Raw genomic sequence first — 13,123 nt, forward strand, 5'->3', positions numbered from 1 at the left:
ACCGCGAAGAAGGGTCCTACGGTGTTGGACTCGTTGGGCAACCTGCCGGAGTACTGCAGTTGGTGGTGTATGCCCTGCTGGAATGCGGACTTTCAAAATCTTTCAAGCAGTTCGCAAGTTCCAGCGACGTAGACTTAATGTCTACATCGATTCAGCATATAAGCAAGGTGAGCGAACTGTCCTTGATGATGACTTAACTTCTTTTGATTACCTAACTTTCTTCTGCTGTTCATAGGCTCTTCTTTCCATGAGAATGTCCATGGAAAAGGCACAACTAGGAGCTGCGAAGGGAGGTGCTACCCTGCAGGAAGAAATCGCAGTGCTTAAGCGAAACTTAGAAGCTGCCGAAGCGGAGAGAAACCTGTCTCTCGAATTGGCGAACAGTTATTTGAACGAAAGAAATGCGGCTCTTCGCACTGTGGATTTCCAGAAAATGCAGCTTGAGAAGCAGGGAGAGGAGATAAAGGAGCTGCAGAGGACCGTATCCCGATTCTCTAAACTGGTCGGGGAGAAGGACCAAGAAGCCAAGGCGACCTCCTTGTAGGTCGCGCGAGTTGAAAAGGAGAGAGAGGCCTCTGAGAAGCTAAGACAAGCTCTTGAAGTCGCATTTCAGGAGAGTGAAGGGAAAGTCGCTTCTTTGATAGAGGAGCTCGAGGAGAAGGCTGTCGAATGGGCAATTGACTCCATTTATGCCTTGCGTCCAAAGAATCCTCTTCTTGACATGTCTGACCTCCCGACAGACTGGCAGGAAACACTCATGTCCATGGCCCAGGAGGACGATGAGGCAGCGGCTTTTCGACTAGAAGGTTCCAGACACGTAGCGGACAAACCCCCAGTCGACCAACCCTAGGACGAGAAGGTTGGCCCTGTAAGGGCTGGCTTAGGTCTTGTAATTGTGTCTTCTTTCCTGCTGTACTTTCATAGTAATGAAACACATTTTGGCCCTTACAATTTTCTGTTCGCTTTATCATACATAAGCTCTTTCTTGATCGTTTACATTCATTGAGTCAGAGGTAACATAACTTATTTACACGAAATGAATTATACATAGAGATTGTTTACAAACGCTCAAGATAAAAACTTTACAAAAACAAATGACTTACAAAAATCAGAAATTAATCTACAAAGAAAGCTATGTTCGGAATTACTGATAGTATGGCTGAAGGTGTTTAGCATTCCAGGCTCGAGGTACCTTGGAACCGTTTAGCCTTTTGAGATGATAAGTTTTCGGTCTGATTACTTTATCAATGCGGTACAGACCTTCCCAGTTTGGCCCTAAAACTCCCGCACTTGGTTCTCTCGCTCTGAGCAGAACTTCTTTTAACACCAAGTCGCCGACCTGGAAGTCTCTTCGCCTGACCTTTGAATCGAAGAACTTTTTCGTGCGTTGCTGATAGGCTGCTATCCTCAGCGAAGCTTTGCTTGCGATGTTCTTCAATAAGGTCCAGGCTTGCCTTTATGAGTGCTTCGTTATCGGCCTCATTGTACAAGTCTCTCCAAAGAAAACCAGTTCCTACCTCGACGGGAATCATTGCTTCGCATCCATATGCTAGCGAAAATGGTGTTTCCGAGGTGGAAGTCCTTGGAGTTGTTCGGTATGCCCATAGGACTTCGGGGAGGTCGTCGGCCCAATTCCCCTTAGCTGCGCCAAGTTTTGCCTTCAGAGTGTGCTTGATGGTTTTGTTGACAGCTTCAACTTGGCCATTTGCTTGTGGTCTTGCCACAGAGGTGATTTTTTTTATGGATGCCCAGCTCGTCACAAAACTATTTGAATTCCTCATTGTCGAACTATTTTCCATTGTCTGAAATGAGGGTATGAGGGATTCCAAAACGGCACACAATATTCCTGAAAACGAAGTCTTTCAGTTTTCTGGTCGTGATCGCGGCTAGCGGTTCGGCTTCTACCCATTTAGTGAAGTAATCTACTGCGACTACGGCATATTTGACTCCCCCTTTTCCAACCAGCAAAGGGCCAATAAGATCAATTCCCGACTGGAAAAAGGCCAGGGGCTAGTCATAGTTATCAGCTCGTGGGATAGAGCTCGCGGTATGCTTGCGAACCGCTGACACTTATCACATTTCTTGACAAAGTCATAAGCATTGTCTTGAATTCGGGGCCATAGTACCCTTGACGAACAACCTTGTTTGCAAGAGATTGTGCAGCGGTGTGATTACCGCAGATCCCTTCATGAATTTCCCTCATAATGTAGTCTGCTTCTTCGCTGGTTACACGTCGAAAGAGAGGGGCACTAAATCCTCTCCTATACAGCTGGTCTCCAATGAGGGTATAGCGAGCAGATCTTGTTCGCAGGATCCTTGCCTCGACCTTGTCGTCCGGCAAGATTCCATTCTTGAGATACAGAAAAATTGGAGTCATCCAGGAATTGGAATGAGTCACATTCACGGCCTATTCGATCGGGCTGATACTTGGGGTCTCGACGAGCACAACAAGAATGCTATCTGGTGCCTCTGAGTCTAACGACGAGGCTATCTTTGCCAGGGTGTCCGCCATAGAGTTGTTGTCTCTGGGAATCTGAGTAATTTCAAAATGTTTGAACGGCTCGAGTGCGGCCTTGGCTTCTTTCAGATAACAGACCATGTTCTCTTCCTTGGCCTGATATTCCCCCAAAATTTGGTTGACGACTAGTATGGAATCGCTGTAAACATTGATCGCGGTTGCGCCTATTTCTTTGGCCAACCGCAACCTGGCGAGTAGAGCTTCATACTCAGCCTCGTTGTTGGTCGCTTTAAATTCGAACGGAAGAATACCATGAATACGAGCCCCTTCGGGGCTTAAAAGAAGGAGACCAATACCGGCCCTTTTTCTGTTTGATGACCCGTCGACGTAGAGACTCCAGGTCGACAGGTTCTTAATATCTTCCTGAATGGCTTCGCCAGGCTGTTGCTCGCTTGGAAGATAAGAAAATTCTGAGATGAAGTCAGCAATTGCTTGCCCTTTTATAGTCGATCTCGGCTTATACTTAAGATCGAATTGACTTAATTCCAAGGCCCATTTGAGTAGTTTACCCGATGCTTCTGGCTTTTGAAGAACTTGTCTGAGTGGGTAATTAGTCATCACATGGATGGTATGGGCATGAAAATAAGGTCGCAGCTTTCTGAAGGCGATCAGCAGGGCATAGGCCAATCGCTCCATTTCTGGATACCGTATTTCGACATCTGTCAGGCGCTTGCTTGCATAGTACACTGGCCACTGTGCATTTTCCTCTTCCCGAATCAAAGCTGCACTGGCTGCGAACTAGCAAACGGACAGGTACAGGAGTAGGACTTCTTGGGGAAAAGGCTTGGACAGGAGAGATGGTTTCTCGAGGTGTTCTTTTATGCTTTGGAACGTCTGTTCGCATTCGGGTGTCCACTTGAACTTCTTGTTGGCCTTTAGGACGTTGAAGAATGGCAAGCAGCGATCTGTTAATCTTGATATGAAGCGACTAAGTGCCGCTATTCGCCCGTTAAGGCACATAACCTGCTTTTTGCTGGCCGGGCTCTCCATGTCGAGCAGAGCCTGAATCTTCTTGGGGTTTATTTCTATCCCCCGCTGGTTAACCATGTACTCCAGGAACTTTCCTGATGACACTCCGAATGAACACTTGAGAGGATTTAGTTTCATCCCATATAGCCGGAGGATGCCAAACATCTCAGTGAGATGCGCAATATGGTCTGAGGCGACCTAGGATTTGACTAGCATGTCGTCCACATAGACCTCTATTATTCTCCCGAGCTGGTCGGAGAACATTCAGTTAACCAATCGCTGGTAGGTCACACCAGCGTTCTTGAGGCCGAAAGGCATAACTTTGTAACAATACAGCCCCCGGTCTGTAATAAAGGATGTATGCTCCTCGTCCGGCCCATACATCAGAATTTGATTGTATCCTGAGTATGCATCCATAAAACTGAGCAGCTCGTGCCCCGAGGTTGTAATAGCCACTACTACTCAAAAACTTATAATAAAATACACATAAAATAAAATAAAGAAATTGGGCCCAAATTTTTCTTTTATTAAACATGTATACATACTCTTTACAAACATACACATTTTTATACAAAATGTATAACGTATACAAAAGTCATCAAAAACATAAGGGACAGTGTAACCACTCCTTCTCGAATGCCGACGTCCATCCGACAGTGTTCTCACCTAGGTCCTGCAAAACATGGGAAAACAACGGGGTGAGCACTAAAATAATGCTCAGTAAGTAAATCCTCTACTCATCTATCCCCGTAACTCTCTCTCTAATTCTTTCCTTACAACTCCTCATTCAATTTCTCTTTGGGTACTTCTCTCTTTTTCTCTTTCTCTTTCTCTTAGAACTCTTTTCTCATAACTCGCTCATAAATCACGACCCCATCTTACCGGGGGCACGGCCGGGACTCACTCCCACTCTACATGATCTTTACTCATTCTAGCCGATCGGACTCGGTTATGCATGGATTCGGAACCCTTGGCCATGTGAGTGTATAATCTCTCTCTCGGGTACTCGGGTATAGCCCTCATCCGCATGCACTCTCACGGGCTACACCACTTCTCTATCTGATACTCATGCCGCTCTCTCAATGCGGCGTACATGTGGGAATACTCTACCCATTACTCACGGGTTCTTCATCGCACAACCTACTCTATTCTCTTTCTCTTAACTCTTAAAGAACTTATACTCAAATTCTTTACTAAATCTCAAGCTACTTGCCAAGTGTATAAACAAAGGTGTAGAGCTAAATACTCAAATTCTTTACTAAATCTCAAGCTACTTGCCAAGTGTATAAACAAAGGTGTAGAGCTAACTCATACTTACTAATGCACTAATGAAATGCCAAATACAAGATTTCCTCAAAATCGTTATTCTGCACAAGTCACACTAAAATGGCCATAACTTATGCTATACACCTCGGATTGCTACGGTTCTAGTCTCGTTTCAAAGCTTAGAAACAGGGATACAACTTCTCTGTTTTGATCTCAGCCCAGCTAAAACCGTAAGATACTCAAAAATCACTTAGAAAGTTACGGCAGTGATAGGGCAGATTTCACTTAGGCATTTCCTCAAATAACTCATGTGCATATAAACACTCTACCAAAATTACTACTATACTTCATTCTCTAGCCATCCAAAATGGGGAAAAACTCCCTCAAATATTCATAATCCCTGTCAAGAAAAGCACTTCCAAAAAGGATTACATAACATCTCTCAAATTTCATCTCAAACTTCCATTTCTTATCACACATCAACAACACTTCTCATATATGGAATTTATCCAACAAATACAAAATAACTACTCATCTCAATTCAATTTCTCATTGATTATACTACATACTATTCATGCATACATCTCTACACAAAAAACTTGTTTAAAACTCAAGTTGATTGGATTTACTTACCTTGTGCAAAGATGGCTTCTTTAGCACTTTTTCTTCCTTTTGTGGTCTTGTCTCCTCTCTACAACCCAAAACAACCACAAGGACAGCAACAATCAAATAAGACTTCACTATAATTACAAGAAAATTCACATCTAAAGCATGAATTCTTACCTTAGGATGCTTTAGATGAAATCTCTACTCAAAACCCCTCTTAAATCCCTTAGAAATCTTGGAAAATTGGATGGAGAAATTGAGAGAAAATGGGCAAATGGAAGAGGCGGTGGAGTGAAGAAAATAAGGGTATCTCTACACTTAACCCTTTTTAGTTCATATTATAAGCATCATTTCCCATTTTGCCCTTGCTCTTCCTTGGAAATTCTATCTATATCCTTTGATTCTTTACAACTACACCCCCATCCAAACACAATCTCTACTAAATTTCCTTTCATTTTACTCCCCACTTTTCCTACTAATTAGGGGTAGAATGGTCATTGTGCCCCAAAAGAAGAATTCTCTAGAAAACTCAAGAAACCTTGTCTTAGGCTCGTCGCCGCGGCGAAGAATTTTTCGTCGCCTCGGCGAAATAGGGCAGAACCTACCCGTAGTGCAACCCCTCCTCCTCGCCGCGGCGAAGCTTATTCTTCGCCCCGGCGAAGATTGGATTTCCAACTTCACCAATACTCAACCAATTTCAAGGCAATAATTCAACCAACTCAACATACAAACTCAATTTAAGTTAAAACAATAAACTTTTAACTAATACAACAAATCTTAAACACGTACCTCAAGTGGGATATTACAGAGGTGGCATCTACGAGCTGGTCAATTCATGGCAGAGGGAAGCTGTCTTTAGGGCAAGCCTTATTGAGGTCGCTGAAGTCGACGAAGGTTCGTCACTTGGCATTTGGCTTCTTTACCAGGACCGAGTTGGCAACCTAGGTTGGGTAGAGTGCCTCTCGGATAGACCTATTTCGGAGGAGGTTGTCCACTTCTAATTTCAAGGCGGCATACCGCTCTGGATCCATCGCTCTTCTTTTCTGGCAAAACTGGTTTTGCTTCACTGTCGATGTTTAACGCGTGGCAAATGATATCCAGACTGATCCCAACCATATCTGCATGTGACCAGACAAATACATCGATATTTTCAACCAGGAAGCTTATTAGCTCGGACGCGACTCGGGGGTTGAGACAGCTTTCAATTCTTAACACTCGGCTTGACTCTTTTGGATCAACCGAAATCTCAGACAGATCCTCAACCAGGCCGCTGGGAGGGATTTCCTGGATTCGAGGATCTATATTATCCTCTACTGGGCTAGACTGTGGCTCGATCCGGCTGATCGTCACAGCCTGGCGAGGCACACATCGCGAAATGCCCTTTTCTTTACACGCCATCCGCACTGATCTTATGTAGCAGTCGCGAGATGCGCTCCGCGATCCGCTCACTTCCCCTATCCCTGTTGGAGTTGGGAACTTCTTTTTGAGATGGTATATGGAAGTGACAGCCTTGAAGCTTCTCAACAGACGTCGCCCTAAGATTCCATTGAAGGTTGATGGGCAATCCATGACCAAGAATTCGATAACCCTAGTCACCTCGTCGTAGTCACCGAGCGTGACTGGGAGCTGGATCGTTCCTTTGGGGATCAGGTGGTCCCTTGTAAAGCCGTAAAGAGGGATCGAGGCGGGCTTCAGGTCGGCCTTGTCCAAGTTCATTCTTTCGAAAGCGGTCTGGAATAGAATGTTCACAGCGCTTCCGTTGTCCACGAGCATTCTGCAGACATTATGGCACCCTATCAAGGGCGTGATCACAAGAGCATCGTCGTGAGGATGATGCAAATGAGCGGCCTCTTTCTCATAGAAGGCAATCGGCTCCTCCTTTCGAGCCTTTTGCGGTCGCTACGATGTGCTCATCACCTTGATCGGGTCGTGATGGGCTTCGCGAGCGTATCTTTCCTGCGTGCCTCGCGTATTACCCGCGAGGTGTGATCCTCCAAAGATCATGTTAACGCTGCTATACCCATTGCGATCACGACGTTTTGTTCCTTATTCCTCTTGGTTCTTCCCCTTTGCGGGAGCGGAGTCGTCAATATACTCCTTGAAGTGTCCTTTCTTAATGAGCTCTTCGATTGCTTGCTTTAGAGCTCGTCGATTGCTTGCTTTAGAGCTCGACATTCATCCGTATGGTGCTCGTTGTCCCAACGGAAGTGACAGTATTTTTTATTATTTCTGGCTGTCGCGGGAGTTTTCATGGGCTTTGGCTCACCGAGCAGACTGGCCTCCTCGGATTTATCAAGAATGGCCGATACAGACGCATTCAGTGGAGTATATTGAACCCTGTCGTGGTCGCGATGAGGAACAGGAGCATAGGATTTCTTGTGCTCGTAGTGGGGTTTCTTCCCTTTTTGCTGATCGTCAGTGTCCCTTCAGCGATCAGTCCTTCTACCTTTCCCCCGACCAGACATACTGCTCGATGCACCTGGGTCACGACGGCGTAGCTCCGCCAACGAATTTTCTATTCGGAGGTATTTCTCCGCAAGATTGTAGAATCTGTGAGGGAGACATCGTCCTCAGCTTGCAATTCCTTCCACAGGTCGGTTTGCAGGTGAACCCAGGCTATAATGAGAGTCCGAACAGACTCTTCGGGAGTGTGAGCCACCTTATTGAGTTTCCCGTGGAAACGGTTAATGTATGACTAGAGAAATTCATCCGTCTCCTGCCTTATGTTGCTAAGGTAGCTCAAATGCATTGAAAACTTTCGATTCGCTTGAAAATGCCTTAGGAACGTCGTGCTCATCTGAGGCTACGAATTGAACGACCCTGTTGGGAGCGACCTGAACCATCGTTTGGCATGGGAGGTCAATGTTACTGCCAGGCAGCGACATTTTGTCAAGTCTGAGACCTGGTGGAGCTCCATCAGATCGTTAAATTCATACAGATGATCCTGCGGATCGGAGTTTCCATCAAACGCCCGCATGTCGGGCATCCTGAATCCGTGCGGGAGTGGAACGACTAATACTTCAGAAGAGAAAGGGGACGTAGATGCGACCTGTCCCTGCTAATTTTGCTGGGCCCTTAGCCTGTCCAGGGCTCACTGCAGCTCTTCAATTTGCGGCAATAGAGCCGCTTGGGGGTTGCTTTCACCCACGCGAGTTCGGTTCTCGCGGTTACGATTGAGGAATGCCCGGAGGTTGGGCTCTTCTTCGCCTCGGCTGGCGGTTCCAGCCACTCTCGACACACGCTGACTAGAGGCGTGCGATAGCGATGAGAGGTGCGGGGTATTCTCACGACCTTTGCGGTGGTAAGAACCGCCCAACGAAATGTGTGACCCCTTCGCACAGTGGCGACCAGGATTGGCTTGCTGACGGTGATAAGAATCGACCCGTCCAGCACTTTTATGGGTATGTACCTACGACGTGACGTGGCGTGGGACAGCTCAGGCTGTGTCTTTTCACCGAGTCTCAGCGAGACTAGTATTCTGCTCGGGACGCGGTCAGTGTTTGCTGGCCCTTTGGAGCCCGTGGACTTGCTTTTTGCCACTTACTTACCCTTTCGCCTTCGCATTACAGTGCTCGCGGCACGGGCTATTTCCCTCTGCCGTACTTTCGCGCGACCTACAGGCGTCTTTGGCGGTTGTACCGCTGCAGCTGACTTGAATGGCATGCCTTGGTCCAAACGGTCCAACCTTTGGTTGACCGTCTGGAGAGTATTGTCAAACCTCTCCAGGTAGCTTCTTATAGCGGGGTCAAGCTGTGAGCTTGATAGGATATCTCCCACAACATTCTGCGGGGCTGAAGGTTTTTTGGAAGAGGTATCCCCCTGAGCTTAGGGGGAACCCTGAATGCCCTGGTTAGTTTGCTCGCGTTTTGGTTGGCAGGCCATTCGTTGCTGTAGAACCGGTAGGTTGGAGACTCTCCTGATGAAGGATGAACACTAAATTAGGCCCTCTTTCTAGCACCAAACTGTTGATGCGTGATTTTGCACCAACGAAACGCACGTGTGAAATGTTGTGGGAGGCCCCGAAATCACACGTGAAAGTAATAGGTAGAGGATAGTAAATGCAATAGAGACAGTTTTTAAAGTGGTTCGGATGCTAAGGTAGCAAGTCCTACGTCCACTGATGCTTGTATTGATTATGGGGGTCAGGTCGCTATTAGCTGACTGACTTTACAATAATACCAGGTATAAATTGATAAGAAATGAGAGTATATCTAATCAAGCGAAAAGTGTCTGAATCCCTTTAATGAAAAATGAATTCCTAATTTATAGTCGGATACCCTGAGGCAATGATCACTAAATCTACAAGTTAGTGGGATTATCCGTGCAAATCCTTCTTTATGTCACATTGCCCATCTTCCATAGTGATTTTGCGCGATTTAGAGCAGGGATTGGACATGTGGGAGCACCACAACCCCCTGACTAGCCTGACGCGCGCCCACTACCCTGACAGACGCAGACTGTGGCTGTCCCAATGATCTGACTTTTGCGGGTTAAAGGGTTCTGACGTCAGCCCTTATATTTTTAGGCGTAACAAATTCAAAAGCCGTTTCTGAAAGGGTTAATTAACAAAAACACCCTAAAGTTAACTTAAGTTCTAATTTCCAATTAACAATTTTTTAAATAAATAATAACAATAATAAAAACTTTGAAACTGGCGGCAAGGTGTTCGTCGAGCATTAGCTACCGATGATGTTCAGACACCATAGCTTTCAGCCGCTCTAACCGCTCCATTACGTTAATCGGCTGGTAATCAGTCCAATGGAGTGGGTAGTGTTGATGGACGCGCCTCTGGCGTGAACACTTTGCCAGCTAAATTTTAATTTTTTATATTCATATTTCAAAAAATTATTTATAATATATCTTAATAATAAAAAAAACTTATTAAGAAAAAGGAATTCTTAACATTTTAAATTTATCACAAATCGTTTTCTAAAAGTAAAAATAATTTAAAAATTAAAAAAAAAAACACTTAAAAACTTATAACAAAAAAGTTTATTATTCATTAAATTGCATTAAAAGTAATTAAGGGAGAAGTTAAAGCAATCTTAAACTAAGCGGAGGCTCTAATTACCTTTTTTACAAAATATAACAATTTTTTTTTTCAGAATTTTAATTTACATGTAAAAGTAATATACAGATTTGTATTTATTAGAATTTAAAGAATCTATAACAAATGATCATCAAAAGAGTAACCTAAGCAACATGAAGATGCTACTTTAATTGGCTAAGTAGTGGTGTTCAAGGCCAAATCATAAATATTCAACATTAGATTTTTTATTTTTATATGTAAGATTATGGTTTAATGCAGCTTGAAGAAATGGCACCATCACATGAAAACTTAGTTATTTTGACCAAATATGTTTAAGTTTGTGACAAAGGGAGTTGTGAAATATACACTATGTTGCTTATGAAAATAATTAGAAATTTGAGAATAGAAATATGAAGTTAGGATATGTTTGCACAATCTTTATACTAGTTGTAACGTGCAAGATTCTCTTTATCACATCTCGTTTGATAAATGAGAAAAATAAATATCTTTCCAAAAAGTTGAGAAGACTATGGTGGTATAAATATCCCACGTTCATGTTTTTTTAACTTTTTATACGGATGTGCAATAATATTCTTTAGTTAATCATATCATACTTAAAATTAATTATCATGCTTCAAAAATTAGCTTAAGTTTTCATTAATTGCTTTAATGACAAATAGCTTTAGTAAACCACTGTTAGGTGGTCCGATGGTAAATGAGTAAAAGGGCCCGATATGAGTTTCTGAGTTTAAGTTCCCACAGACCCTAATAGGGATGGCCACTGAGAGGATTTACTCAATCGTCAATTTCAGGGCTTCAAAAATTAGTTGAGATATGCGCAAGCTAATAAAAAAAAAAAAAAAATTAGCTTTAGTTTTATTCTTTTATTTATTCATCTTCAGCGAGATTTGATTAATTATTAAACCACATTCCCATTATCTTAAAGGGGCCGTTTGGATCAGGTTAATATTAGATAACTGAGGTAATATTTTTTAAACTGAGCAGATAACGATGTTTGGTTGGTTTATAAAAAAATATTACAGGAATATTTTATGACAAACAGTAACATTTAGGGGGTATATTGGGAACCTTAATACTTGGGGGCTGGTTATTAAAACTTACCTTGGTATTACAATTTTTTTTGTATGTTGCCCTAAACAATTGAGCATTTGGTCCAAATTAACATTATATTTGTTAATATTTACAAAACACCCAATCACTATGGTCGGTCGTGCATCGGTGAGGCTTTTTCCGACCATGGATCTGTACATTTAGGGGGTATATTCTAGGAACCTTAATACTTTGGGGGGTGGGGGGGTTGTTATTAAAACTTACCTTGGTATTACAATTTTTTTCCCATGTTGCCCTTAAACAATTGAGCATTTAGTCCAAATTAATCTTATATTTGTTAATATTTACAAAACACCCAATCACTATGGCCGGCCATGCGCCGATGAGGTTTTTTCTGATCATGGATCTGTGATCCATGGTCGGAAAAAGCCAAATCTGGCTGTTTTACGACCAAGGATGTGGCCGTGAAGTGGTGACTGATCTAGTCGTGAAATAGGCAGGTCTTTGGCCGTGAAATGGTCGGCGTTTCACTGCCAAAGACTGACCATTTCATAGCCAGATCTATGGCATTGCTGGCGTCGCGACCAGATTTGTGGCATTGCTGGCTTTACAGCCAGATTTGTGGCACTGCCAATGGCCGCCAACGATGGTGGCTGACTGCCAACAGTGGCTTGGGATGGGTAGGGTGTTTTTGTTAAATTTAAAATGTTTTTGGTTGCTAGGGTATTTTTGCTAAATCTGAAAAATAGGGGGTTAAAAAAATTATTCAAAAAATAATAATAAAAAATACTGTTATATTAATATTTAAAAAGGAGAGAATTTAGTAATCTATATAACATACCCATCCATTTATCATTTTAATCAAACATATTATTCACTAATTTATTCGAATCAACTAAATACATTTTCTAAACATTCTCAATAATCTTGAAGATGATCTTCTATTCCGTTAATATAATATTGTTAATAATAAACACGATATGATTATATGTAAACCACCCTAAAAGCCAAAAGTTAAAAAAAGAGTACACCACACGTAATATAGAACCAATTCCCTGTTTCCATAAAATTTTTGTAGTACCAATGGCATTTGTCCAAACGTTGACTGAAGACACGGCAAACAAAATTGTACTTCAAACAATGTACTAAATTTATTTTACAGAGTTGACTTGCACTGATACCACATATTAAATGACATGATATATTATACTTAAACCATGGATTTTATTCATCGAAATAAACAAAGTTAGGAAGGAGAATGATAATGAACTGAACGAATAATTAAAAGGGTAAAATTCAAGAGAGGGCAAAACTAAAACTAGCCCAATGATAACAACTAATAGTTTATATTATACAATTTGCAAAAGAAAAAAAAAATTCAATTTTGTATTAACTTCAACTAATTATCCGAAGTTAGAAAGAATTGATTAATTAATGAGTAATTAAGAAAAGTCATTTATTTCTGATCTATTTTGTAAGACCAAACAGCTAATGCTGGGTCTCTTTATACCATCTAAAGGACTTTGACCATTATTTACCCTCCAGAAGAATTAATAATCCCTTATTAATTTTAACGTGGAGTGGACTATGACCCTAGTTTACCGTTGGAATGGATCCTTAGATAAAAAATGAAAAGACAACAATGTCCTCCAGGTCACTCCACT

This window comes from Pistacia vera, unplaced genomic scaffold (genome assembly GCF_008641045.1).
Source record: "Pistacia vera cultivar Batoury unplaced genomic scaffold, PisVer_v2 Contig348, whole genome shotgun sequence".
NCBI lineage: Eukaryota > Viridiplantae > Streptophyta > Magnoliopsida > Sapindales > Anacardiaceae > Pistacia > Pistacia vera.